Source organism: Eumetopias jubatus, unplaced genomic scaffold, assembly GCF_037043125.1.
Source record: "Eumetopias jubatus isolate StellerSeaLion01/CBP00866 unplaced genomic scaffold, mEumJub1_p1.0 scaffold_12, whole genome shotgun sequence".
Taxonomy (NCBI): Eukaryota; Metazoa; Chordata; class Mammalia; order Carnivora; family Otariidae; genus Eumetopias; species Eumetopias jubatus.
In genome coordinates this window covers 54,784,060-54,811,510 of record NW_028274818.1, presented here as the reverse complement: position 1 = coordinate 54,811,510, position 27,451 = coordinate 54,784,060, and the positions used below count along the sequence as shown (strand labels likewise).

General features: G+C 38.1%; 1 protein-coding gene and 1 pseudogene across 3 annotated transcripts in view; one reads left to right on the top strand and one right to left on the bottom strand.

The window, feature by feature from the left end:
• The window catches only part of DNM3 (dynamin 3), a 575,404-nt gene that overhangs the window by 30,979 nt on the left and 516,974 nt on the right, over positions 1–27,451 (top strand). The gene's annotated exons all lie outside the window — the stretch shown is intronic.
• LOC114223962 (small ribosomal subunit protein uS5 pseudogene) lies at positions 9,638–10,695 on the bottom strand (annotated as a pseudogene).

Below are 27,451 nucleotides of genomic sequence, written 5' to 3'. Positions count from 1 at the left end.
TAATTATTTGAAAGAATTGGGGAAACAAGTAGTTTTCATAATTAAAGATTACTTAAAATTAAATAATTGTGGTGTTTGTGCAGGACAAAATAATTCAGTGTTTCAGTGGTATCTATGAGAGTTCTTATGTTTAGATGTTACAGTCAGAAGGTATGCAGTGTCTAGTTGATAAAATTGAAGTGGTTTTTTTTTTTTTAAGTTTATTTATTTAAGTAATCTCTACACCCACTCAGGGGCTCAAACTCACGACCCTGAGATCAAGAGTTGCATGCTCTTCTGATCAAGCCAGCCAAGCGCCCTGAAATTGTATTTTTGAAAATAATGTGAGGACTCTGTTTTTATCATCAAAATATGACATTCAAATAGTTCATGATTTGTCAAATGCACATGTGTGATTTGTGAGCCCAGAATACTTGCATTTATTCAGAACTTCTAGAGTTCATGATTACTTTGTCTGAATTGCATGTATGAAGGCTACTAGAAAAGCCAACGTTATTCCATTGGAATGTGTGCAATTGTACCTTTCCTTTGTGGTTGAAGGACTAACAGTGTCTCTTTTTGAAGACAAGTTGAAACATAGGATGGAAAACTGACACTTGAGTAAGTTATGTTTGGACACTGAAGGAGTAAACCAAATATTTACTGGCAGTATAATGTAGTATAGTGTTTAAGACCATTGAGCTAAGCCTGAGCACCTCAAATCCTGTTTTGCTGCTTACTACTAGCTAGGCAGTTTTGGGCAAGTTACTTAACCTTCTGGTCTTTAGTTTCCACATCTGTGAAATGATAAGAATAATATAATAAACTACCTTCTAGGGTTGTTTTGAGGATAAAATGAGTTGGTATTTGTAAAGCACTTAGGACAGTGTGTGTTAAGTTAATATAAAAATAAATACCACAGTAAGTCTAAAAAAAGACCCCTTACCTTTAAAAGGGACATACTTAAATCTTTACTGATAAAAATAGTGTACTATCTGGAATTTGCTTCAAAATAATCTAGTAGGAGAGAGAGATGTGGAGTGGGTGAGAAGAGAGATAAAACAAGATTGCCGGGGTGCCTGGGTGGCTCAGTCGTTAAGCGTCTGCCTTCGGCTCAGGTCATGATCTCAGGGTCCTGGGATCGAGCCCCGCATCGGGCTCCCTGCTCCGCAGGAAGCCTGCTTCTCCCTCTCCCACTCCCCCTGCTTGTGTACCCTCTCTCGCTGTGTCTCTCTCTGTCAAATAAATAAAATCTTAAAAAAAAAAAAAAACAAGATTGCCTATGGGTTGATAATTATGGCAGTGGAATATAGGTACATGTAGATTTATTACACCCTTCTCTCTACTTTTATGTAAGCTCGAAATTTTCCAAATTAAAAATAAAATTAAAAAAGACTGTTTACCCTGTCTTATCCTCTTATTCTTCCTTACTTTTCCTCCTTATCAGTCCTTATCTAAATCTGGCATACCATTTCTGTCTTTTTTGGTGTTCAAATGCCACCTTGTGTGAAGTCACCGATTTAGCCCCTGGGCCCTTTCTTGGGTTTGTATGCAAACTGTGTGGCTTTGTCGTTATTCCTGTTAGTGCTTTTTCTTCTCCCAGGCTTAATTAAGCTCCTTGGGAGCAAGATCATCTCTGTAACTCTCATAGCAAACACGTTGCACATCAAATCTTTGTTGAATAAATGGAATTTGTTGACTATAATCTAGAAAGAGCCAAAAACAAAACAAACAAAACACAAAACCTTTCTTTGTGTCACAGTTGTTACTAAAGTATCATGTTTCTGGATGAAGGAGTATTATTAAGATTTTGTAGTGGTAATTCCACACAGGAATACTTGTGGCTTTATATTGAAGTATTTTTGCTGTTTGGGGCATTTCCTTTTATCTTTTCAAGGACTTCATTTGGAAAATTAATGTTGTTCCAGGTTGAAATATCTGTCTAATTCTGGCTTATTAAGAATCTGAACATGTGTAACACTTGTTTTCTATTTTATGGTTATGGAAAATAAGATTTTCTTTTTCCATCTGGGGACCCACATTTTTTTCCATTTATAGATTTTAATGATACAAAGAAGAGTCTAGTATGAAATCGGAAAAAGTCAATATTGAAAACCTAAATCATAGAACTTTGTTTCACTTCTGCATAGGCCCAGAAACCATGGAAATAAATTAAAACAACCATAATTTTAGCCACTCAGCCATCCCCCATAATGCAAGTAAGTTTTCTTTTGGTGTATTTTTTTTTTTTAAGTGGGCTCCTTGTTGGGCTTGAACTCATGATCTTTGAGATCAACTCCTGAGGTGAGATCAAGTCGGACACTTAACCGACTGAGCCACCCAGGTGCCCCTGCTTTAGGTGTATTCTTGAAACCATATGTAAAACACATTTTGGTAAGCTAAAGCATTATTTTGAACCCAAGAATTTTATGTCTATTAAACATAGTAACAAGTGGGATAATTTTTAAAAAAGAGAGACTGTTATAAAGCAAAGAATTATAATTAACCCTTTAAGTGTTTTGTAAATCTGCTTGTTATAAGTTGAATTTAGCTGAGGTGAAGATTCCACTCACTTTAGTCTTTTCTTTACAATAAATCTTTTTTCCTGAACTTATTGCCTAGTAGTGAGATATAAACTCAAGGGCTACCTTTGAGTTTCATTCACTTCAATCTCCTTTCCATTTACATCCTCTGTAGGGGTGCTAATCACCAGTGAAATAGTTAAGAGATGACATTAGAAGCAAAAAGAAGCAGTAAAGGACACAGATAATCCATAAGCTAGACAATCAAGTTCCTTAAAAAAAAAAAATCACCAACAGGGTTATATTGCCTAAAGACATAATTCCATGACTTTTCCACTAGCAGTGGAGAATAAATAGTCTCTGCCTTTGATTTTCTCCACTCCCCTTGCTCCATCGCCACCCCAGTGGCATGTTCTCATTAACCCAATTTCTTGACCTTTAGCTACTGCACTGAAGAATTCAAATTCACAAGAAGTGAATTGCCTCATTCATATCTGCAAGGTTCGAATCATGGTTAAATTTTAGGCGGGGTGTGTGATTATGAACAGGCGTGAGAGTGGATGTTCTTTAGTGAGGATCTGCACTTGCTAAGCTGTATTATTTCATTCACTCATTTAGCTTTTCCATAGCACTGGGGACACTGATTCTCCATGTAGTCATTGTGACATATCATTGCCATCTTTAGCTGACTAATGAGGTTCTAAGAGAATTTAAAAATAAATGAAAATTTTCGGGGTGCCTGGTTGGCTCAGTTGGGTAAGCTTCTGACTTCAGCTCAGGTCGTGATGTCAGGGTCCCAGGATCGAGCCCCAAGTCAGCATCACCCGGCATTGGCATCGCATCAGGCTCCCTGCTCAGTGGGGAGTCTACTTCTCCTGCTCTTTCTGCCCATCCTCCTCCCCCTGCTCAGGCTTGTGCTCTCTCTCTCTCAAATAAATAAATATAATCTTAAAAAAAGTAAAATTTTCCATATGCCACATGGAATTATTGAGAAGATTGAAGGGGCAGGTATGAAAGAAAAGATGTCCAAGAACTCCCCCAAATAAGGATCATTAACAGTTTCCAGAGGCTTTAATAATTTTTGTTTTGGTTTGTTTTTTACATAGATTGAAAAAAAATCTCATACTTCCTTGGGGATAGGGACCTTGTTTTCTATTCTGTTGTATCTTTCCACAACTAGTAACACATTTTCCACAAATTGAATCATCAGGAAATATTATTTTTACATTCCTTTTAATTTTTTGGGGGGAAGTTGGGAAGAACTTGAATCTGTAAATTGATAGGACTGTGGGAATTTATTCATGAAAAAGGCTTGCAGCTGAGGCTGACTTCTTTCCTATAGTAGACATGCTCCTGGTAGGAGGATCTGCTGAACCACTTCTATTTTTCCCATGAACTGGAGAACAGACTAGTATTAAGTGACAGAGATAAAAGTAAGCCTCAATTTGTTACATTACTTTTCTTCATAGATGGGAATCCAGGCCATACTATTCATCATTCAGGGGAAAGTCAGGTGGCCATGGCTTTATTTCTTTTACATCATATTTTTTCATGAAAAGGTATGTCATTAATACCCTTAGGAAATAAGAGTATTTTTTTGAGTCCTAGAGGGACCTTTTATCAAGTAGATTCTATCTACCTCAGTGAATAGATTTCTGACCTTTAGTTCAATTTTTCTTTTTTTAAAATGGAAAAACCATAAATATATGAAAAAACAGGTATGCTGAGGAAATTATCTATCTGATTGGTTTCTCTGTCACTCTAGGAAATTATTATACTATTCCAGCCTTTATAGAAATTTCCTAAAATTTTAACATGGAGCCTCCCCTATATTTTCTGTCAGAGTGTGTAGTTTTACAATAAAGTTAATGGATTTTATGATAATGCATTTAATTTTATCTATGACATTTTCATAATTCAATCTGTTGCCCCGAAGTCAAAACAAATATACTTTTGGCTTATCCATTAATTTGAATCATCTATATCATTCCATCCATACTCAGTTGCTTACATATATTCACCATCCACCATATGAAAGGTACTGATTTAGTTGTTCAAAGTAGCAAGGGTTGGAAAGAGAATGTTTTTTGTTTAGTATAATTTTCAAATATCAAATCATAATGAGTTCAAATGAAAAATGACTTAATGTGTTGAATAACTGTGTTTTTATTTATTTTATTTATTTTTAAAGATTTATTTATTTTAGAGAGAAAGGGCATGTACACAAGCCGGGGAGGGGCAGAGGGAAAGGGAGAGAATCCCAAGCGGACTCTCCACTGAGCTCAGAGCCCAGTGTGGGGCTCTGTCTCACAACCCTGAGATCATGAGCTGAGCAGAAATCAAGAGTTGGATGCTCAACTGACTGAGCCACCCAGACGTCACAGAGTAGCTGTGTTTTTAAAATCCAGGCTTCTCTTTCTTACTGCTCAGAAAAAAATGAAGAATTATATGATGTACCTCAATCAGTGGTATCTATTGAGAGTCCAGACCACTTTAGATTACTTCGAATATTTGAAAACATTAAAGTGTTCAGACAGTTTATGTTTCCATGTAATTGTCTTACTACTGTATCACTCAAGGGTGTGGTTGCAGATGAAGGAAACCACTCTAGCTATTTAAGAAGAAAAAAATTAACGTAAGGAATTAGGTGCTTGCTAATCACTGGAACGGCTGGAGGATTAGACTCCAGGCTGACCTTCAAGGAATGGCTTCAGAATGACACTGCGTTACTGGCCATCAAGGAAACTACTACTGTAGTTAGTTTAGGAAACTGAAATCTTAGGAAATGTGTATGTCTGCGGCTGCTTTCACCACTTCCAGGAGTCTTGAAGCAACTGTTGTGTTCTGGAATATTCTACCATAGCTGTGATTCATGATCAGACTGTTGTCAGCACTGTTAGCTTCAAAGCTTTCTGTTGCCTGCTAGATCTACACCAGCAAAACACCTTGAGTACTGCTTCTGTCTCATTTAATTTGACTCTGAATTCAGGTTGTACAGAAGTACATCTAATAGTGAAAACTGAAATGCATGGAGAATGCTAGTAACTAAGGGAGTCTGGGAAATGAAGTTTTATTGTTTGTTTGTTTTTTAGCTTTCTAGTGTCTGCAGTATAGGAAGGCAAATAAAGAGATGCAGAACAGAAGTTGAGCTAGCCAGTTGCTATATCTATTAGAAATGCTCTTATTATTATTATTAGTTTTTAACATCTTTAAAATTTAAATTCAATTAACATATAATGTATTATTGGTTTCAGAGGTAGAAGTCTGTGATTCACCAGTCTTACATAACACCCAGTGCTCATTACATCCTGTGCCCTCCTTATTGCCCATCACCCAGTTACCCCATCCCTCCCCTCCAGCAACCCTCAGTTTGCTTCCTATGATTGAGAGTCTCTTGTGGTCTGTCTCCATCTTCTGGTTTTTTCTCTCTTCCCCTATGATCCTCTGTTTTGTTTCTTAAATTCCACATATCAGTGAGATTACATGTTAATTGTCTTTCTCTGACTGACTTATTTCACTTAGCATAATACCCTCTAGTTCCATCCACATCATTGCAAATAGCAAGATTTCATTTTTTTTATGGCTGTGTAATATTCCGTTGTATATATATATTACCACATCTTCTTTATCCATTCATCTGTTGATGGACATCTGGGCCCTTTCCATAGTTTGGCTATTGTGGACATTGCTGCTATAAACACTGGGGTGCAGGTGCCTCTTCAGATCACTACATTTGAATCTTTGGGATAAATACCCAGTAGTGCAATTGCTGGGTTGAACTACAAATGCTCTTTTGTTATTCCATGTGATTGCTAGAAAATAAATTTAGAATTAGACTGATTAAATGAAGGAAACAATTTTCAGATATAGACCATGTATGTTGCATTTAGGTCTCCATGTAGATTTTTAAAATAGATTTTTTGTTTTTATTATCTAAGTCTGCAGAAGAACATTAGTAATCATTAATTACATTGTCAGATGTGCCAGCTGGAATAATTCAGGTATCTATGTGTATTTATAGTTTAAATTCCATATGTCTTCTCTTTAGAACTTGGCTATCTTTTGAAATTAAAACTTCTCCCACTGGTAATTATGCTAGTGCATTTAGTTATTATTTTTTTGGCATAAAGAGCATTAAGTAGAGCAAATGGAGCATAAGCAACATTGGTTGAGGAAACAATAAATTAAAGAGTCTGTAATGGTTAAATAGCATACTCTTGAATATTCTATGAAGTGAATTTTCCTTTCCATGGTGCATACTGTCAGGACAACTGGCCTACCCCAAAGTCAGAAAGCAGAATAAACTATGATAAAATGAAACATTTGAAATGAATAGGCCTTACTGTTAAATGTCCTGACTTCTGAGGCTATCTGTTGAATATCTTTTTTATAAATGAGGAGAAAGATTTGTAGACCTAATTGCTATAAATGTAACTACTATATTACTTTCATCTCTGGAATTAGAGGGTACTTCTCTGATTGCCTTAGCTAAAGGTGCATCCCCTCTTCCCTGGGACTGTCTGTTTTGTTTATCATCCTTAAATATTCTCATAGCACTTATCATGATCTGGTTTATTTTTGTTTATGTGTCTGTCTCTGTACCTTATTAGAATGTAAGCTGCATGAGGATAAGTGCTTTGCCATGTTCACTGCCCTCAGAACTTACGACAGCCTGGCACGTAGTGGGTACTGGATATTGGGACAAATGAATGAAAGGGGAAACTGCATTGGAATAACAATCAGAGGATCCAGCCATAAAAACAGGAGACTAACTGCCTGTCAGCATGATGCCTGTATGTTCTGTGCAGTTGGAGATAATATCTGTCCTGCTAAACCTTGTATATACACAGCTGAGCATGGGACTCGGCACCTAGAAGATTTTTTAATAAATATTTGTTGAGTAAATTAACTAACCATGACTCTGGCCATTAGACCTTTTTTGTGTTTAGTTTCCTTATTTCAAGATGAAGGGAGGGATCAGATAATCTTTAAGTCCCTATTTATTTATTTATTTATTTGAGAGAGAGAGCACACGTGTGCCCTACCAGAGGGGGAGGGGCAGAGAGAGTGGGAGGAGGGAGAGAGAGAATCTTCAGCAGGCTCCACGATCAGCGTGGAGGCCCTAACACCAGGCTCATCTCACCACCCTGAGATCCTGACCTGAGCTGAGATCAAGAGTCAGACGCTTAACCAACTGAACCACTCAGGTGCCCTTTTAAGTCCCCTTTTAGATTTAACATTCTGTGATCCTAGATCTATATATACTTTGGTTAGGTTAGTTGTGTTTTAGTTTTTTATTTTTTGTTTTGAATCCCCAGGAGAATTTTCTGTGGTCTGTTCTGTTGAGCAAGTTAAGCATTCCATAATTTTTATTTATATATAAAATGAATTAATTGAGGACATAAAATTTGCCTTTATTCAAGAATGTTGACATTAACATATGCTTAATGTATAGTAACCACGTGTTTTGAATGAGACAATATTTTTCTCTATAAGCACAATTTATTAAATAGCAGTTATATAGTGAGTTAGTCTTATACTTTTACAAGATTTCTTATTTACAAAAATCACAAATCAGAAGAAAAAATGCTTTGCCATACCATATGCTGTAATTTTTATCCTAAAAAATAAGTCCTCATTGTTTGTGGCCTACCCAGCTATTGTGTAGTTGATTGAACGTGCTTGTTCAATGACTGTAGGAAGAGATGCCTCCAGTGGGCATTTAGCTTCTACTGTGGGCAGGTTTTTTATTACTAAAGAATAATATTGTGCTGTTAAGTGGACAAAGAAGTTTTAAAACTATGTAGAGTGTGACAGTGTTGTTATGAAAAATATATGGGTAAAAATGGAAGAGTCGAAGATAAAATATTAAGACATTGTTGGGTGATGGAATTGGAGTTGATTTTTTAATTTATTTATATTAAAAACATTTTTAAAAAATTTGATAAATATTTATTGCACACGTGTTATGTGTCATGAAATGTAACAGACATTGGAGGGTGCAGCAGCAAACCAGACAGACATGGGCCTTGCCCTCAGAGACCTCCCAGCCTAATCACCTCATAAGCAAGCTCTTCCATAGCTTTTCTTTTCTTTTTGAACACTACATCAAAAACTCATGATGTACTATATTTAAAAATTTTTTTATCCAAATGAGCATGTAGCACTTGTATTATAAGAAAATGATTACCAAAAATTTCTTCCATGAATTATTAACTCGGTGTTCTATTCAAAATACACAGGCAGAATAAATAGCTATTTAAAAAAATAATTAAAAAAACAATCAATTTACTAGCCTTTCCTTTTCTTTCACGACATTGATGTTTTTGAAAAATATAGGCCCGTTGTATTATAGACTCTTAATTTTGGGTTGTATGATTCAATTTTTTAAGCATATGACTTTATATTTTAGTTTCAAAAACATGGAAATATATAAGAAAGAAAACATTCACCCATGATCCTGGTACCCAAGGATACTGTTGACATTTAGGCAGACTTCCTTTTTTTCCCCTATGAATTTATTTTTCTACATAATTGGGATCCTTCTGTATATGTAATTTTTGTATCTGATTTTATGAGAATTTCCCATGTCATTGAAGGCTCTTTGAAAGCATATATTTAGTAGCTTCCTTATATTCCTTATTACACTTACACTAACATATATTTAAATACTCTCTTATTGTTGGGCATTTAAATTGTTTCAGAAGCTCAGGACATTCCAGTCTTGAGTTTTGGGGCCTCTTCCTGGGTAAGAATTTGCTTTCTCTCGATGTGCCAATGTATTTGTCTGCTCAGAGTGCTTGTCATACCATCTGCAGTGACAGTGCATTGTCATTTTCTCAGCCTGACTTCTGGGAGATCACAGGGAGCTGAATACAGCTGAGTTAAACAGATGTTCAACTTGGCTGCATCTTCAAGGTCTTGCTTGGTTTCAGTTTTTTTTTTTTGGAAGATTTTATTAATTTATTTGCCAGAGAGAGTGAGAGAGCACGGCAAAGGGAGAAGCAGGCTCCCCACTGAGCAGGGACCCCAATGCAGGGCTCCATCCCAGGACCCTGGGATCACGACCCAAGCTGAAGGCAGACGCTTAACTGACTAAGCCACCCAGGTGTCCCTTAAACAAGCTTTAATTCACTTTATTTTTCTTGTATAAAACTATGTGGTGGCCATAGCAGGAGCCTGGTGTGGGTCTTTACAAGACGGTCAGTGAATCCCTGATGGGGAGACTTGGTGAACACAGTCTCTTTCCAAAGGTCAGGGGTGAGACAGCTGTAGATTTTGGAAATGGCATCCAAAGTGGCCTTGGCCAAGTTGTCAGGGTGGCAGTGTAGCCCCTGGCTGAGGTGTAGCATTCGTCAAGTCATCAGGAGTTTCTTTCTTTCTTTCTTTCTTTTTTTTTTTTTTAAAGATTTTATTTATTTCTTAGACACAGAGAGATCCCAAGTAGGCAGATAGGCAGAAGGAGAGGGAGAAGCAGGCTCCTGCTGCGCACAGAGCCTGATTCTGGGCTCCATTCCAGGGCACTGGGATCATGACCCGAGCTGAAGGCAGACGCTTAACCAACTGAGCCACCCAGGTGCCCCAAGTCATCAGGAGTTTCTTGGGCACAGGGGCTGGGGCCTCTGGGGGTGCAGTGAGGTGCACCTGCACAGAGCCATAGCAGCCAGTCACCTTGCCTGGAACAGTATGGGGTTTGCTGATCTTGTTCCCCTAGTAGTTTCACAGCACAGGGACAATGGAGAGCTTAGCCAGGATGATGGCTCCATGGATGGCATCGGCTACCTCCTGGAGCACTTAACACCCAGATGGACGTGTCCACTGTAATTTCCGATGGCAACAAACATCTTGAACCTGGTCTCCTGGGCAGCACAGGTCTGCTTTTGCACAGGCATAATCTTCAAAACCTCATCCTTGAGGGATGCCCTCAGGAAAGAGTCAATGATCTCAGATTCCCTGATTGGCAGGGAGAAGAGAGAAATCTCCAGGGACTTGATCTTTATGTCCTTAGCCAGGCGGCCCAGCTTGATGGCGGAGATCCACTCCTTGTCCTCGGCCTTGCCTCCTAGAGCTCCAGAAGCTCTGTGGCCTCCACCCTCCCCCGACCATAGCTGCAACTCTGGCCCCAGATGCCGCTGCTGTGGCCTTCCATGCCGGGGCCCCTGAGCCCTTCCATACCACTGGCATCATCCACCATTTGGTGTTTTCTCAGAGAAGAAGCTGGTTTCAGTCTCAGTGAAATTCCTTGAGGTTTGAGAGAGAGAGTTTCTGGTTGGAAGAATTCTCTGTGGTTTCTTGGTAGAAACGGTAGCCCATGGATTGTGATTTGGTTCTGGTGTTCCCTCTGGGGGATTCATATTAATGATGGAAGAGGCAGAGGTTGGTTAAATCTATCACCTCCTGAAGTGGTTCTTTCCTTCAGAATAAAGGAAAAGAATATGCATTACCTTCTCTGTGATTCTTTTCCTAACACTGCCTTGTAATCCTCCACACTGGACCCAGCCTGGTTAATCACCTGCTCCTCTGAATTATCCATGAATCTTATCCTTAGGTACATATTGAGGCCCTCATGCTGTACTGTGTTCTCTTGTATATAAGCCTGGCTTCCCTACAAGGCTTTGAGTTTTCTATCAGTTAGACTTTGCACTGCAACAATTCACATCAAAACTTAGTGGCTTAGAGTAGCAGCCATTTATGTAGCTCATGATTTTGTGGAATCAGCAGTTTGGGCCGTGCTCAGCAGGGCTCAGCTGATTTTTGCTGGGACTCACTTATATGGACAGCTGCTGGGTCAGAGGAGTCTGGCTGATTGATGATTGGGACACCTCAGTTATTCTCTTGTGGTTTCTAATTCTTCAGCAGGCTGCTTGAACTTGTTGACATGATGGCTACAGGGTTCCCAAGAGCATCAAGAGGGCTAAACCTTAATGTGCAGGAACTTTTCAAATTTCTGCTTCTGATACAATTGCTACTATCTCATTGTCTAAAACAAGTCATATGGCCAACCCCAGGGTCAGTGTGGAAGAGCACTATCAAAGGGCATGGATAGAGGATGTGTGAACAAATGGAGCCATTCCTGTAGTCAGTCCACTACAGTTTCCTTAATGTCAGGATTACATCGTACCCATCTTTATATCCTTAGCTTGTAACGTGTGTTTGGTTTAAGGTAGGTGCATGGGAAATGCTGAACTGATGTGTACAGTTATCTGACTCCATTAGTGTGCCCCCAAATTTGAGTAATCTTTGGGATACAGAGTGAGCATTAAGGCAGTGCTCTGGGATGCTGAGCTTTAGGGGACTCTGGTGCTGGCTGACTAGGAGCTGAAGAGGTCAAGGATGTGCCAGCAGGCCAGAGATGTCCCACCGAGAGATTATGCTCTACCTTCCTCTAAATCCTGTTCCAAGTAAAATGGACTCCTAAATTCTCTACCTAAATGGCCTTAAGTTGCTTTCAGGACCTGTGTAGGTCTCTCTCTCTCTTTTTTTTTTTCTACTAAAGGAAGACTGCACCAATGTGTACCTCCTAGGCCCAAGAGATGGCCAAGGGGTAGCATTTGCACAATGAAGATTAGAGTGGGTGGACATTGGACTTTGGGTTGGGGTACCTGTAACCTTGCTTTGGAGGTTCCAGAGGGTGTGGAATGGAACTGGGGGTAGGATGAGACATGTATAGGCTTCAGGCTAGGGTCCCCTTTGCCTTGGACTGCAGAGGTTGGGAGGCAGCCTAACCAGGGATCTTAAAAGGCTATTGACAGTAGTGGGACTCTTCTAGGGGCTGGACTGGTCTTAGCCTGAATTCTGGGAGTTTTGATTAAATCAAATGACTTCAGGAATATACTGAGCTAAAAAACTGCTAAATAGCTGTTTAATTTACTATATTTTGTGGCAGTAAATGAATGTGGTGCTTCTTTTGTGAGATTATGAACTGAAATTTTGGCTCCTGTCAATATATGGCGAATTTGTGAGATTATAATCTCTCTTTTAGGAAATGTGTCAAGTTGTTAAGCTATTTTTCCTCTATAAATGGTGAAGTCTTTTATTTGTAGTCTAAATGATTAGTCTACAGAGCCTCCTGGATAGTAATAAAGTCAGTACCGGGGCGACTGGCTGGCTCAGTTGGTGGAACGTGCGACTTAATCTCAGAGTTGTGAGTTTGAGCTGCACATTGGGTGTAGAGATTACCTAAAAATAGAATCTTTAAAAGAAAAAAAAATGAGTACCAATTTACACAGGACTTTAGTGTTTATAAATTTAATGTGGACTAGAGGGGATCGTAGTAGAAGTTCAGCATAGTGAGGCATTTAAAATAGTTTTAAGAGATGGAAGGCTGAAGGGCAAAGCAGATACAGGCATACCTGAGTTATTGCAGTTTCAGGTCCAGACCATTGCAATAAAGTGAATATCACAGTAACTTGAGTCAAATGAATTTTTTGGTTTTCTGGTGCATAAAAGTTATGTTTACACTATATTGTAGTCTATTAACTGTGAAATAGCATTATGTCTAAAAAATGTACACACCTCAATTAAAAATATTTTATTGCTGAAAAATGCTAAGTATCATCTGAGCTTTCAGCAAGTTATCTTTTTGCGGGTAAAGGGTCTTGCTTCAATGTTGATGGCTGCTGACTGCTCAGGGTGCTGAAGGTGGAGGTGGCTGTGGCAATTACTTAAAATAAGACAACAGTGAAGTTTCCTGCATCAAATGACTCTTAATTTCACCATAGTTTGTAGCATGTGATGCTGTTCCATAGCATTTCACCACAGTAGAACTTCTTTCATGATCGGAATCAATTCTCTCAAACCCTGCCACTGCTTTATCAACTACGTTTGTTGTCATTTCAACAATCTTCATGGCATCTTCACAAGGAGTAGATTCCATCTCAAGAAACCACTTTCTTTGCTCAGCTGTAAGAAGTAACTTCTCATCCATTCAGGTTTTATCACGACATCCCAGCGGTTTAGTTCCATCTTCAGGCTCCACTTGTCATTCCAGTTCTCTTGCTGTTTCCACCCCATCTGCAATTACTTCCGCCTCTGAAGTCTTGGACCCCTCAAAGTCATCCATGAGCGTTGGAATTGACTTCTTCCAAACTCCTATTCATGTTGATATTTTGACCTTTCCTATGAATCACGAATGTTCTTAATGGCATCTGGAATGATGAATCTTTTCCAGAAAGTTTTCAATTGACTTTGCCCAGATCCATCACAGGAATCACTATCTATGGCAGCTCTAACCCTATGAAATATATTTCCTAAGTAAGAAGACTTGAAAGTTAAAATGACTGCCTGATTTATGGCCTGCAGAATGGATGCATTAATCATGTCTTACATCTCCTTCAGAGCTCTTGGGTGATCAGCTATACTGTCAATGAGCAGTAATATTTTGAAAGGAATCTTTTCTTCTGAGCAATAGGTCTCAACAGTGGGCTTAAAATATTCAGTAAACCCTGTTGTAAACAGATGATGTACTGTTATATAGGCTTTGTTGTTCCATTTCTAGTTCAACTTAAAGTCACCAGCTGCCTTAGCCCCTAATAAGAGAGTCAGCGTGTCCTTTGAAGCCGGATAATGACTTCTCTAATTATGAAAGTCCTAGATGGCATATTCCAGAAGAAGACTGTTTGATCTACACTGAAAATCTGTTGTTTAGTGTAAATGATGTAGTTTTGGAATAGAGGTGAGGTTTGGTGGGGTGGGATCCAGAGCCGAAGGCCAAGAAAAAATCTTGAGTTGTCTTTGGTGCAAAAAGGTAGTTTTATTAAAGCCCAGGGACAGGACCTCTGGGCAGAAAGAGCTGCATAGGGTTGTGAGGAGCAATTGATTATATACCATGGGGCTGGGGAAGGTAAGGAAAAAGGGAGGTTTTCAAAAGAACTTTCATATGCTAAAGAGGACCTACAAGATTCTAGAGGCCTTGCCATAGTCAATTTAAGGTTGTTTTTCACCCTAGTAAAGCATTAACATTAAGACAGTTGGGAGGGAGCGTCCTGGAAGAATGTCACACATGTCCCACCCAGGAGTAGAGGGGGAGGGGGAAGGTTGCACGGTGTCAGTTTATGCTTTCTTCAGCTAGCCTTCTGCTCCCTTATCATTACCACCTTCATTAATTATCTTAGCTCAATCTGCTGGATGACTTGCTGCAGCTTCTACATCAGCACTTGCTGCTTCACCTTGCATTTGTATGTTATGGAGACGGCAGCTTCTACATCAGCACTTGCTGCTTCACCTTGCATTTGTATGTTATGGAGACGGCTGCTTTCCTTACACCTCATGAACCAACCTCTGCTGGCTTCAGACTTTTCTTGTGCAATTTCCTCACTTCTCTGAGCCTTCACAGAATTGAAGAGAGTTAGGGCCTTGCTCTGGATTAGGCTTTGGCTTAAGAAGATTTTGGTCTTCTATCCAGACCACTAAAACTTTCTTCATATCAGCAATAAAGCTGTTTCACCTTCTTTTCTTTCTTTATTTTTCTTTCTTTCCCTTTCTTTCTTTCTTTCTTTTTCTTTCCTTCCTTCCTTCCTTCCTTCCTTCCTTCCTTCCTTCCTTCCTTCCTTCCTTCCTTCTTTCTTTCTTTCTTTCTTTCTTTCTTTCTTTCTTTCTTTCTTTCTTTCTTTCTTTTCCTTCTTTCTTTCTTTTCTTTCTTTCTTTTTAAAGATTTATTTATTTATTTTAGAAAGAGAGAGGGAGACTGTGTGTGGATGTGTGCACACTGTGAGGACGGGGTAGAGGGAGACAAGCAGACTCCCTGATGAGCGTGGAGCCCACCGTGGGGCTTGTTCCCAGGATCCTGAGATCATGACCTGAGCTGAAACCAAAGGTTGGACACTTAACCAGCTGAGCCACTTAGGCACCCCAAGCTGTTTCACTTTCTTATCATTTATGTATTTATATATGCACTTTAAATTTACTTCAAGAATTTTTTCTTTGCGTTCACAACTTGGCAGTCTGGAGCAAGAGACCTAGCTTTTGGCCTGTCTCAGCTTTTGGCATGCCTTCCTCACTGAGCTTAATCATTTCTAGCTTTTGATTTAAACTGAACAATGTGCAGCTCTTTGACTTGAACACTGAGAGACCATTGTTGGGTTATTAGTTGGCCTAATTTCAGTATTGTTTTGTTTTAGGCATTAGGAGGCCAGAGGAGAGGGAGAATGACAGGGAATAGTCAGTGGAGCAGTCAAAAGGCATACGATGTTTGTGGATTAAGTTTGCTGTCTTCTTATATGGGTGCAGTTCTTAGTGCCCCAAAACAATTGCAATAGTAACAACAAAGATCACTGATCACAGATCACTGTAACAACTATAATAACAATGAAAAAGTCTGAAATATTTTGAGAATTAGCAACATGTGACATAGAGACATGAAATAAGCAAATGCTGTTGGAAAAATGGCTCTGATAGACTTCCTTGACACAGGGTTGCCACAGACCTTCAATACGTAAAAAATGCAGTATCTGCAAAGTGCATCAAAGTAAAGTACATTAAAAGGAGGTATGCTTGTATAAGAAACAACTGGGAGGACTTGTGTTACTGTGGCTAAAATGAATTTCAGAGATACTTTCTTTTGTCTCCTCCCCTCTTCTGCCCACCTCCCTCTTCTTTAAAGAATCCCATTGGTCAATAAGTTGTTACATGGAAAATTGCCTTTGCTTTTTTATTTACAGTATGTTTTTAGGAGTTTTGGAATGGTATGGAAGTCCTTGACAGGAGAGTTAGAATCAAAGCTTATTGCATTCTGGCTATGGCTTGAATTTGGAATAAGAAAGGGCAAACATAAAAGTTGTAGTCTTATGATCTGAGGATTAAGTTAAGAAGTCATTAGCAATGAACATATGTCTAGTAATTTCATTTACAAGCCATTTGATTAATGACTACACTGTAAACATTTGTTCAGATTCACATAGCTCTCTTAAAGCTGAATTGTTTTTGCAAGTTGGCACACAGTTATCTTTTCTGGTTTAATATTTGAAAGACTCATTACATATCTTATTACTAGAAAGTTATTTCCCATTTGTTATAGTAGAATTATATTTTAATGTGATATGATTGGTTAGTAACACATTATCATCAAAAGCAGGAGAAGGTAGATTTATCAGGCAATTGAATTACTGGAGATGTTATTGCTGTAAGGGAAAACCCAATTACCTCTGGGTTGTGGACAAGGAACTTCCCGTTTCCTATTGGAGATCTAAAATTGATTACATTCAGGCTAGTCGACTTATGCTGTGATTCCTAGAATCACAAGATTCTAGAGATATTAGGACTTTAGAAGTTATCTAATCACACACCCTCATTTAAAAATAAGGTTATTTGTGTGAAAGGTCTCTTGCTCAAAGTCACACTGGAGTCAGAACCCAAAGACCATAATAGCCCTGACCATTACTTCTAAATACAGAGTGTCTCTTCTCTGTTTATACAAGGTATACATTCTGAATAAATGAATAAAATCTTAAAAACAAACACAACAAAAAACCTGGGATCGAGTCCTGATTGGGCTCCCGGCTCAGCGGGGAGTCTGCTTCTCCCTCTCCCTCTCTCCCTGTCAAATAAATAAATAAAATCTTTATACATACTGGAGGCAGAATCTTTTAAAATTTTGTTTACATTGGGGCGCCTGGGTGGCTCATTCGTTAAGCGTCTGCCTTCAACTCTGGTCATGATCCCAGGGTCCTAGGATCGAGCCCCGCATCGGGCTCCCTGCTCCCAAGCCTGCTTCTCCCTCTCTTGCTCCCCCTGCTTGTGTTCCCTCTCTCGCTGTGTCTCTCTCTGTTAAATAAATAAAATCTACAAAAAAAAAAAAATTTTGTTTACATCTAATATTTAAAAGGTTTTCTATAGTTTTCATGGATGCATTAACTAGAAAGCCAAGTCTTAGTCTTTTTTTAAAGTAAGTTCTTTGATTTACCTTTATTATTGTCAGGGTGTATCAGAGTAGCAAAATCGTTCCATTCTTCCTCTTCTTTTTTCAGTATAATTGACACACAATGTTACTTTAGATTTAGTTATAAAGCATAGTGATTCAACAACTCTCAACGTTAGACTATCCTCACCACAAGTGTAGCTATTGATGTGAAGTGGACTGGGAGTGAGTGGTCCAGAAGGAATTCTTGAGACGTTTTCTGGGTAAAAAGGTGTTTTTTTATGAAAGTCTGGGGACGGGACCCATGAGCAGAAAGAGCTGCCCTGGGATTGTGAGGAGCAATTGATTGTATACCTTTAAGTTGGGAGGGGCAGAGATAAAGAAAGTTTTCAAAAGGATTTTCATATGTTAAAGAAGACTTACAGGATCCTTGAGGGATCAACCTTGGCAAGCTAAGGTTGCTTTTTGCTGCTAGCAAAGCATTAACATTAAGGAAATTGTGAGTTCCTTGAGGAATGTCACTCTGCCTGTCTCAAGTACTTGCAAGTTGTAAGGAAATTTAATTTTATCTACACTTCTTTTGCCTTTGTTCTCCTCATCAGCTACTGTCTGTCACCATGCAATGCTATTACAGTACCATCAACTCTAGTCCCTATGCTCTACCAATCATTCCATTCTTTATGGATCTTTTCCCAGTGAATTGTGGGACCCATAAAAAAGGTAAATCTTGTATTTATTTTTGCTGTGCTTTATTTACTTTTATTTACTTTCATTTTATTTTATTTTTTTAAAATTTTATTTATTTGAGAGAGAGAATGAAAGAAAGAGAGAGCCTGAGAGGGGGGAGGGTCAGAGGGAGAAGCAGACTCCCTGTTCAGCAGGGAGCCCGATGTGGGACTTGATCCTGGGACTCCAGGATCACCTGAGCCACCCAGGTGCCCCTTTATTTACTTTTTTTTTTTTAAAGATTTATTTATTTATTTGAGAGAGAGAGAATGAGAGAGAGAGAGTACATGAGAGGGGGGAGGGTCAGAGGGAGAAGCAGGCTCCCTTACTGAGCAGGGAGCCCGATGTGGGACTCAATCCCGGGACTCCGGGATCATGACCTGAGCCGAAGGCAGTCGCTCAACCAACTGAGCCACCCAGGCGCCCCCTTTATTTACTTTTAAATAGGTGATTCTTTCACAAAATTTCTACTTTAACATTTCTTTGATAATTTATAAAGACATTTATGCAACCTACATATATATAAATATGTATGTATCTTGTCAGTATTTGAAAAGATTTGAGATTTATTTCATTTGCTGTTAATATATTAAACCAGAGTATTGAGTTATTTTAAGGTGTGTCATGCTAATGTAGTTTTTTCCCAATCGAAACAAATGGAACCTTTAGAATATATAAATAAACCAATCCTTACAATCTAATTAATTTTAAAAAGGAGTGTGACTCTATTATGCTTTCTGTAATCTGTCTTATATTTTAACACTCATGCGGTCAAGAAATTCTTGGTTATCTTCTACTTTTTTTCCCCTTAGTATTCTTTTTTTATTATTATATTAACATAGTTAGAAATCGGCTCGTTATTATCATTATATGTTAAGAATGTAGGGGGATTTTTGTTTTTCTTTATGATTAGGAAAAACATTTGCTTGTGAAGTGTGAAAAAATAGTAATGTTATATTTGCAATAGAGTTTTGAAGCCAATTCCCAGGGCTACACAGTGAAAAAAGATAGTGGAGCTGGGAATAAAACCAAGGTCATATGAGATTCATTTTTCTTAGTGGATGGGAAATAACATCACTTCCCCAGAGAACGAACTCTGTAGCTATTAGAAACAAGAGTTCTGGGGCACCTGGCTGCCTCAGTCTGTAGAACATGTGACTCTTGATCTTGGGGTTGTGAGTTTGAGCCCCAAGTTGGGTGGAGAGATTGCTTAAAAATCCTAAAAAAAAACCAATTAAGAGTTCTTAATTTAGATTATAATACTGGCAGAGATGCAAGAAATAATAGGTACGGGGAATTTCTAGCATCTTATTGTTGGCTGGAAGTCTGATTCTGCTAAAAGAAGAGGAAGGCATTATAATGAAAGGACCCCAAAATAGGTGTCAATTTCCATTTGCCTGGCCTTAAGTGGCCTTAAGTGGCCTTAAGTAAATAATTTAATTGTTTTTAGCCTTCAGGCAATAACACCTGTCTTTCCAAACTTCTAAGGCAATTGTGAGGATTAAATGTGATAATGCACGTGAAAATATTTTGTATATAGTGCTATACAGATGTGAGTTAGCATTAAGCCAGAGCATCTGATGCATTCTCCTTTTATCTTGCCAACGGTGTCATCTCTTTGAAGGTGGACAAAGCCAGTGGAGAGAATTACAATTCTGTATCTTTTAATGACTATCAAAGAATATATTGGTGGTATAGCCTTAAAAGGAATTCTGGGAAAGGTGACCTTATTAGAGTTTATAATGTCAAGGCAAGGTGGTACTGCATATCATTTTTTAAAAAGTAGATTTTGGGGTGCCTGGGTGACTCACTCAGTTAACCATCCAACTATTGATTTCCACTCAGGTCACGAACTCAGGGTCGTGAGATGGAGCCCCACCTGGGGCTCTGCGCTGGGCCTGGAGCCTGCTTAAGATTCTTTTTCTCCCTCTCCCTCTCCCTCTCCCTCTGCCCTGCCCCACCCCTCGCCTGAGCTCTCTTTAAAAAAAAAAAAAAGAAAAAGTAGATTTTAAGAAGTTTAGAGAAAAAGTAGATATTTTAAAGGAACTGTGACCTATGAAGATGGTGATAATAAAAAATGAAATTCTGATGATTTACTTGTGAATGATCTAAACAGCAGAGAAAGGTTTGCCGGCAAGGTATTTTATCTAACAAACCCAGCGATATAGACAACTCTCTGAGCGCAAAGGTCACAGGAAATATACAAAATATCAAGGAAGGAGCATGTAACTAAGGAAAAATACAAGAGTAGCGTTTATTTAAAATGGAGTTGGTGACTTTCCCATATAGTACAATTGGCTTTAAAATATGCATCTAACAGAACATATTTCAAAGTTAGAACAGTGGCTACTAGCTATTCCCTGGTTATGACTGGAAAAGAATTCAAATGAAAGTTTAGGTGTGATAGTGTTAGGGAGGCTAAAACTGGGAATTAGCTGAGGTTTATGAAAAGGTTAGGGCAAATAAACCAATAAAAACAAGTAAAGACAGGAGAAGAGGACTCTTGTTTGTTTTTTAAAATTGAAGCTCTTTCCAGAAGATAGTGGAGGATGAGGTCGCTGATTAGGGAAGATGAAAAGCCTCTTAAAAACTATTCTTTACTGGAAATACATTGCAGAGACTGACTGAATAGTCACTAGGGATAGTTGTAGGAAGTGAAACATTTGGGTTTAAGTGTCTTTCTTTTTAGCGTTACTGTTTAATGTATTCGGTTGGTGTAGCCACTGTGCATGCATGGATGTCTGGGTGTGTTGTAGTCCATCCTCATCTAAATTTAAGCCCCATTTTGTGTTCTTCTGATTAGGATTTACCAGTCACAGTTTATAGATTTTTAGTGATACTGAATGCTGAGAATGAGGGTATAAGAAAAAATTGATGAGAAAAACTACATGTTTTCCAGCCTCTAGTCTACAAATCATCCCTAATTATTTGTAGTAAGATCAATGAATCAAATGATGATCATGGATACAATTCTTCAGATATCTGTTCTGAGTGTGGGGTAACGGACCAGAAAGAACATTAAGAGCAACTTATAATGCCTGGGGATCCCTTATTAAACCTCTCTTCCAAAGCTGATATGATATGTAGCACCTTAAAATGAGCTATTTATTTGGCTGTGCATTCTCATTTACATTTTATGTTCAAATTCTTTATAGCTTATATCAAAAGAGAAGAATAGAGCCTGGCAGCAACCCCTTTTGTAAGGCCATATTTAAAGCTTAGTTTGATATTGTACTGTAAGAGGGATGCTAAAAATAATGTTCATAGTGAATCTGTTTTCCAGTTTTATTTTAAGATTTGGCTTTTTAAAGCTATCTTTAGCCTTGTATGGAAGTACTTATTCCATGAATTTATATAGAAGTAGCATTTCTGGCCAAGTAGAAAAAAAAATGACTAGTTGATTCATTTTCCTAGAAAACTAACAGATGCTTTCCTAGAGATAAAACAAAATCAAATTTATTTAAAATTGACTTGATGACTTTCCTGTAGTAAAGCTGGCTTTAAGACATGCATTTAACATAACATATTCAAAGTTAGAATAATGGCTACCAGCTACTCCTTGACTCTGGATTAAAAAGAATTCATATGAAGTTTTAGATGTCAGTTGAATTAACTTATAAGCAACTTCCAATGGGGAAAGAAATCATTAAGTTGGCACTTTTTTTTTTGACACTGGTTCTGCAAAATAAATTTGAGATTTATAGAGTGGCCTTAGTTCACGCTAGAATAGTAATAACTCCTAATTCTGTATGTGTGTGTATGGAGGGGAAGGGTGTGTATAAATCTATCTAGGAGGATATCTTTTTAGTCTTGATTATTAGACATTAATTATAGAAGTAAAATGTAAGCAGTGATGCATCCTGAACTGAAGGTCAAGTAACAATGGACATAGTTTCTAAAAGTCACTCTACATGGTTGTTGAAAAAAATCTGTGTGTGTGTGTGTGTGTGTGTGTGTGTGTGTATAGTTATGTTAGTCACCATACAGTACATCATTAGTTTTTGATGTAGTGTTCCATGATTCATTGCGTATAACACCCAGTGCTCCATACAATACGTGCCCTCCTTAATACCCATCAACGGGCTAACCCATCCCCCCACACCCCCTCCCCTCTAAAACCCTCAGTTTGTATCTCGGAGTCCATAGTCTCTCATGGTTCATCTCCCCCTCCGATTTCCCCCCCTTCATTTTTCCCTTCCTTCTCTAATGTCCTCCGTGCTATTCCTTATAATAATAAGTGAAACCATATATGATAATTGACTTTCTCTGCTTGACTTATTCACTTAGACTTATTCTCCTCCAGTCCCATCCATGTTGATGCAAAAGTTGGGTATTCATCCTTTCTGATGGCTGAGTAATATTCCATTGTATATATGGACCACATCTTCTTTATCCATTCATCTGTTGAAGGGCATCTCGGCTCTTTCCACAGTTTGGCTATTATGGACATTGCTGCTATGAACATTGGGGTGCATATGGCCCTTCTTTTCACTACATCTGTGTCTTTGGGGTAAATACCCAGTAGTGCAGTTGCTGGGTCATAGGTAGCTCTATTTTTAATTTTTTAAGGAACCTCCATTCTGTTTTCCTAAGTGGCTATACCAACTTGCATTCCCACCAAAATACAGCATCCTTTCCTGATTAAAACTCTTCAGAGTATAGGGATAGAGGGAACGTTTCTCAATTTCATAAAATCCATCTATGAAAAACCCACAGTGAGTATCATTCTCAATGGGAAGAAGCTGAGAGCCTTTCCCTTAAGATTAGGAACATGACAAGGATGCCTACTCTCGCCACTATTGTTCAATATAGCACAGAAGTCCTAGCAACAGCAATCAGACAACAAAAAGAAATAAAAGGTATTCAGATTGGCAAAGAAGAAGTCAAACTCTTTCTCTTCACAGATGGTATGATACTTTATGTGGAAAACCCAAAAGACTCCACCCCCAAATTACTAGAACTCATACAGCAATTCAGTAATGTGGCAGGATACAAAATCAATGCATAGAAATCAGTTGCTTTCTTATACACTAACAATGTAACCATAGAAAGAGAAATTAGAGAATTGATCCTATTTACAATAGCACCAAAAACCATAAGATACCTTGGAATAAACCTAACCAAAGAAGTAAAGGATCTATACTCTAGGAACCACAGAACACTCATGAAAGAAATTGAAGAAGACACAGAAAGATGGAAAAACATTCCATGCTTTTGGATCGGAAGAATAAGCATTGTTAAAATGTCTATGCTGCCCAGAGCAATCTATACCTTCAACGCCATCTTTCAAAATACCAACGGCATTTTTCAAAGTGCTGGAACAAACAGTCCTAAAATTTGTATGGAATCAGAAAAGACCCCAAATCGCCAAGGAAATGCTGAAAAAGAAAAACAAAGCTGGAGGCATCACATTGCCTGATTTCAAGCTATATTACAAAGCTGTGATCACCAAGACAGCATGGTACTGGCACAAAAACAGATACATAGACCAATGGAACAGAATAGAGAGCCCAGATATGGACCCTCAACTCTATGGTCAAATAATCAACAAAGCAGGAAAACATATGCAATGGAAAGAAGACTTTAATAAATGGTGCTGGGAAAATTGTACAGCTATATACAGAAGAATGAAACTTGACCATTCTCTTACACCATATACAAAGATAAACTCAAAATGGATGAAAGACCTCAACATGAGACAGGAATCTATCAAAATCTTAGAGGAGAACATAGGCAGTATCCTCTTCAACATTGGCCACAGCAACTTCTTTCAAGACACGTCTCCAAAGGCAAGGGAAACAAAAGTGAAAATGAACTTTTGGGACTTCATCAAGATAAAAAGCTTCTGCACAGCAAAGGAAACAGTCAACAAAACAAAGAGGCAACCCACAGAATGGGAGAAGATTTTTGCAAATGACACTACAGACAAAGGGCTGGTGTCCAAGATCTATAAAGAACTTCTCAAACTCAACACCCAAAAACAAATAATCAAGTCAAAAAATGGGCAGAAGACCTGAATAGACACTTCTTAAGAAGACATACAAATGGCTAACAGACACATGAAAAAATGTTCATCATCAGTAGCCATCAGGGAAATTCAAATCAAAACCACATTGAGATACCACCTTACACCAGTTGAATGGCAGAAATTGACAAGGCAAGAAACAACAAATGTTGGAGAGCTTGTGGAGAAAGGGGAACCCTCTTACACTGTTAGTGGGAAAAAATCTGGTTCTTAAAAATACATTAGTTACTGAAAATCTTTCCATGTAATTGACTTTATTATATGGTTTTGCAGCTAAAATGCTGGGATGGCCAACAAAGATAGTGCAGAAGGCTCCCATATACCCCACACCCAATTTCCACTATTATTAAAATCTTACATGAATATGGTACGTTTGTTACAATTATCAAACCAATATGGATGTATTTTTTTATTAATTAAAGTCCATATTTTATTTATATTTTCTTGTTTTTTTTTTGTTTTTGTTTTTGTTTTTGTTTTTTTTTACCTCCTGGCCTTTTTCTATTCCCAGATCCCATCCAGGATAGCATACTTCACTTGGTGATCATGTCTGTTTAGGGTCTTCCTGACTATGACAGTTTATCAGACTTCTCTTATTTTTGATGATATTGATAGTTTTGGAAGAGTACCGATCAGGCATTTGGTGGAATGTCTCTTAATTGGAATTTGTCTGATGTTTTTATCGTGGGGTTATATGTTTTTGGGTGAAAGACCACAGAGGGAAATTGCCCTTTTCATTACATATCAAAGGTACATACTATCGGCACGACTTACTAGTATTTTTTTAAAAGATTTATTTATTTTGGAGAAAGAGGGCCAAGAGCACGCACACGCTCATGTGCACAGGGGGGAGGGGCAAAGGGAGAGGGAGAGAGAGAATCTCAAGCAGACTCCCCACTGAGTGCAGAGCCCGATGTGGGGCTTGATCTCATGACCCTGAGATCTTGACCTGAGCAGAAATCAGGAGTCACACTTAACCAACTGAGCCACCCAGGTGCCCAGCATGACTTGTTAGTATTGATGTTGACCATTAGCATCTCCCTGAGGTAGTGTTTGCCGGGTTTCTTCCTGTCCCTACTGTATTCTTTGGGCAGAAGTCAACTACACTTACAGAGTGGGTGTTCTGCTCCTCTTCCCAGAGGGTAGATTTTTTATGCAAATTACTTGGAATTCTTCTGCATGGCAGATTTGTTTCTTCTTCATTCATTCATTTATTTTGTCATTTATATCAAAATGGACTCATGGATATTTATTTTATACTTTGGGTTATAATCCAACAGTACTTTATTTATTTTGTCACTCAAACTGTTCCGTTGGAAGTTCTTTCAGTTGGCTCCTCCATCCCTTTGACAAACTTCCATCATTGTGCGTGTGCATGTGTGTGTTTTGAGCACTTCTTTGCTTTCTATCACTGTAAGATGCTCCAGGATCATCTTTTATATTTCCTGCCCTAGTCCCAGAATCAGCTATTTCTCCAAGGAGCCCTGGTTCCTTTTATGGAGAATGGTATTAGAAACCAAGATCCAGATAGGGTGCTCATTGCTTCTAGGCCCTCTCAGTTGACAGAGCAGGGAGATATATATGTGTATATGTATCTGTATATATAAAATCTGTGTATATACATATATTTATAAATATTTCTGTATATGCCCATCTGCTTTTATGTTAAATTAAATGAGTTCATATTGATATCTCCAACTCTAATCCATTACCACATGGATAATTCTAGCCTACTCTTCCTGATGATCTGTAATTTCTCATTCCAACAGTAAGAAACTTGGCTCCTGCCATCCATTTATTTACTTAATTGTTCATTCCAGTACACATGTATAGCAGTAACAGAATTGTTAACTTGTATCCCTGGGGGCGGGTGGTGGGGGAGGTTTCCAGCTTTATCAGCCAGAATATAGTGGTTATATGCAGTTACTTTTTGCCTTTACTCTTGCAGATTTCACTCATTTCCACTTATTTAGGTCAGCACTTTCCCCCTCTACACCTTTCAGTGAGGTTGTTTCATACATTTGTAATACAGTTAGAGTGTTTTGTCACATTCTGCATTCCATTCTGGGGTCATTGATTAAAAAAAAATGCATGCCTTCAGGTTCACTCTTTGTGCTGTAAAGTTTTATAGGTTTTAACAATGTGTGGTGTCATGTATTCATCACTACAGTGTCATATACCCAAAATTATTTTTAATTGTTTAATATTTGACCAATTTTGATTAAAAAATCCAATGGTTTTTGGAGAGTCAATCTAATATAATTTGAAATGTAAGCCAGTGTATTATTTATATGCAGGTACATAAAGTAGCTAAGTAAGCTAAGTTTTAAGTTATCATAAGGATATGTCATAATCTTAAATATATAATTATATTTTACATATTTAATAAGCATTATGACAAAATTCCTATAATTTTTCTGGTACAACAGTCATGTCAGACAGTCTCCAAATTATTTGCATTTTCAAAGAAGAGTAGATATTCATCCAAATATGTCTACCCTGGTGTTAGGATTTTAGGTAGTGTTAACAATGAATTACAAACTAGTATGCAGTGTTGGGAAATCTTGCTCTCTAGGGTCAGCTTCCCTTACTTATATCTTAGTGTATTGCTTTATTTCTTGATTCATTTTCAAACCTTCTTCAAGTCTTCTTTTTGACCATCTTCAGTTGGTCCCCAAGCCATAACTTCTTTATGAAACAGGGCTACATTTCTTCATTGAACAAGTAATTTTTGAGCATCTTCTATATGTGTGACATTGTGTTAGGGGCAGGGGTCCAGATTATAGATCAGCCAAAATGGGTGGCTAAAATGCTTTCAGAACCAACAGCTCCCAGACTGCTGAGTTTCATAAGTCAGTTAAAAAGCAAACAAACAACCCCCCCCCGACTTTGGCAGTGGATGTTAAGTTGCCATCTTTTTTTATTTTGTCAAGTGTGTACATTAAAAATGAACAACAAACAACAAACAAGACTTTCATTAAGTAGGATTTGTTTTGCCCCTTCCAAATGTCTAATTTAAATTTCTTACTATGTTCGTTTCTCTAATTAATATAAGCTTCCCCTACCCCAATCCTTTATTTGAAGACTTTTTTTTTTCCTCACCAACTTAAGATATATCCTACTCCACAGATGTCAAGGGTAGACCTTTATTATTATTTATTATTTATTTATTTTTTTAAGGGTAGACCTTTAATGAGTAGAACAGATGTCAGAGATTTGACAGTAGAGAATAATCATGTCTATCTTTTGTCAATCTTTTGATTCTAAGTAAGGGAAATGCTGTGGAGAATTGCTTCTTTGGTTAGAAACCTAAATTAGCGCATGCTGTTCCATAGTGAATGCTTG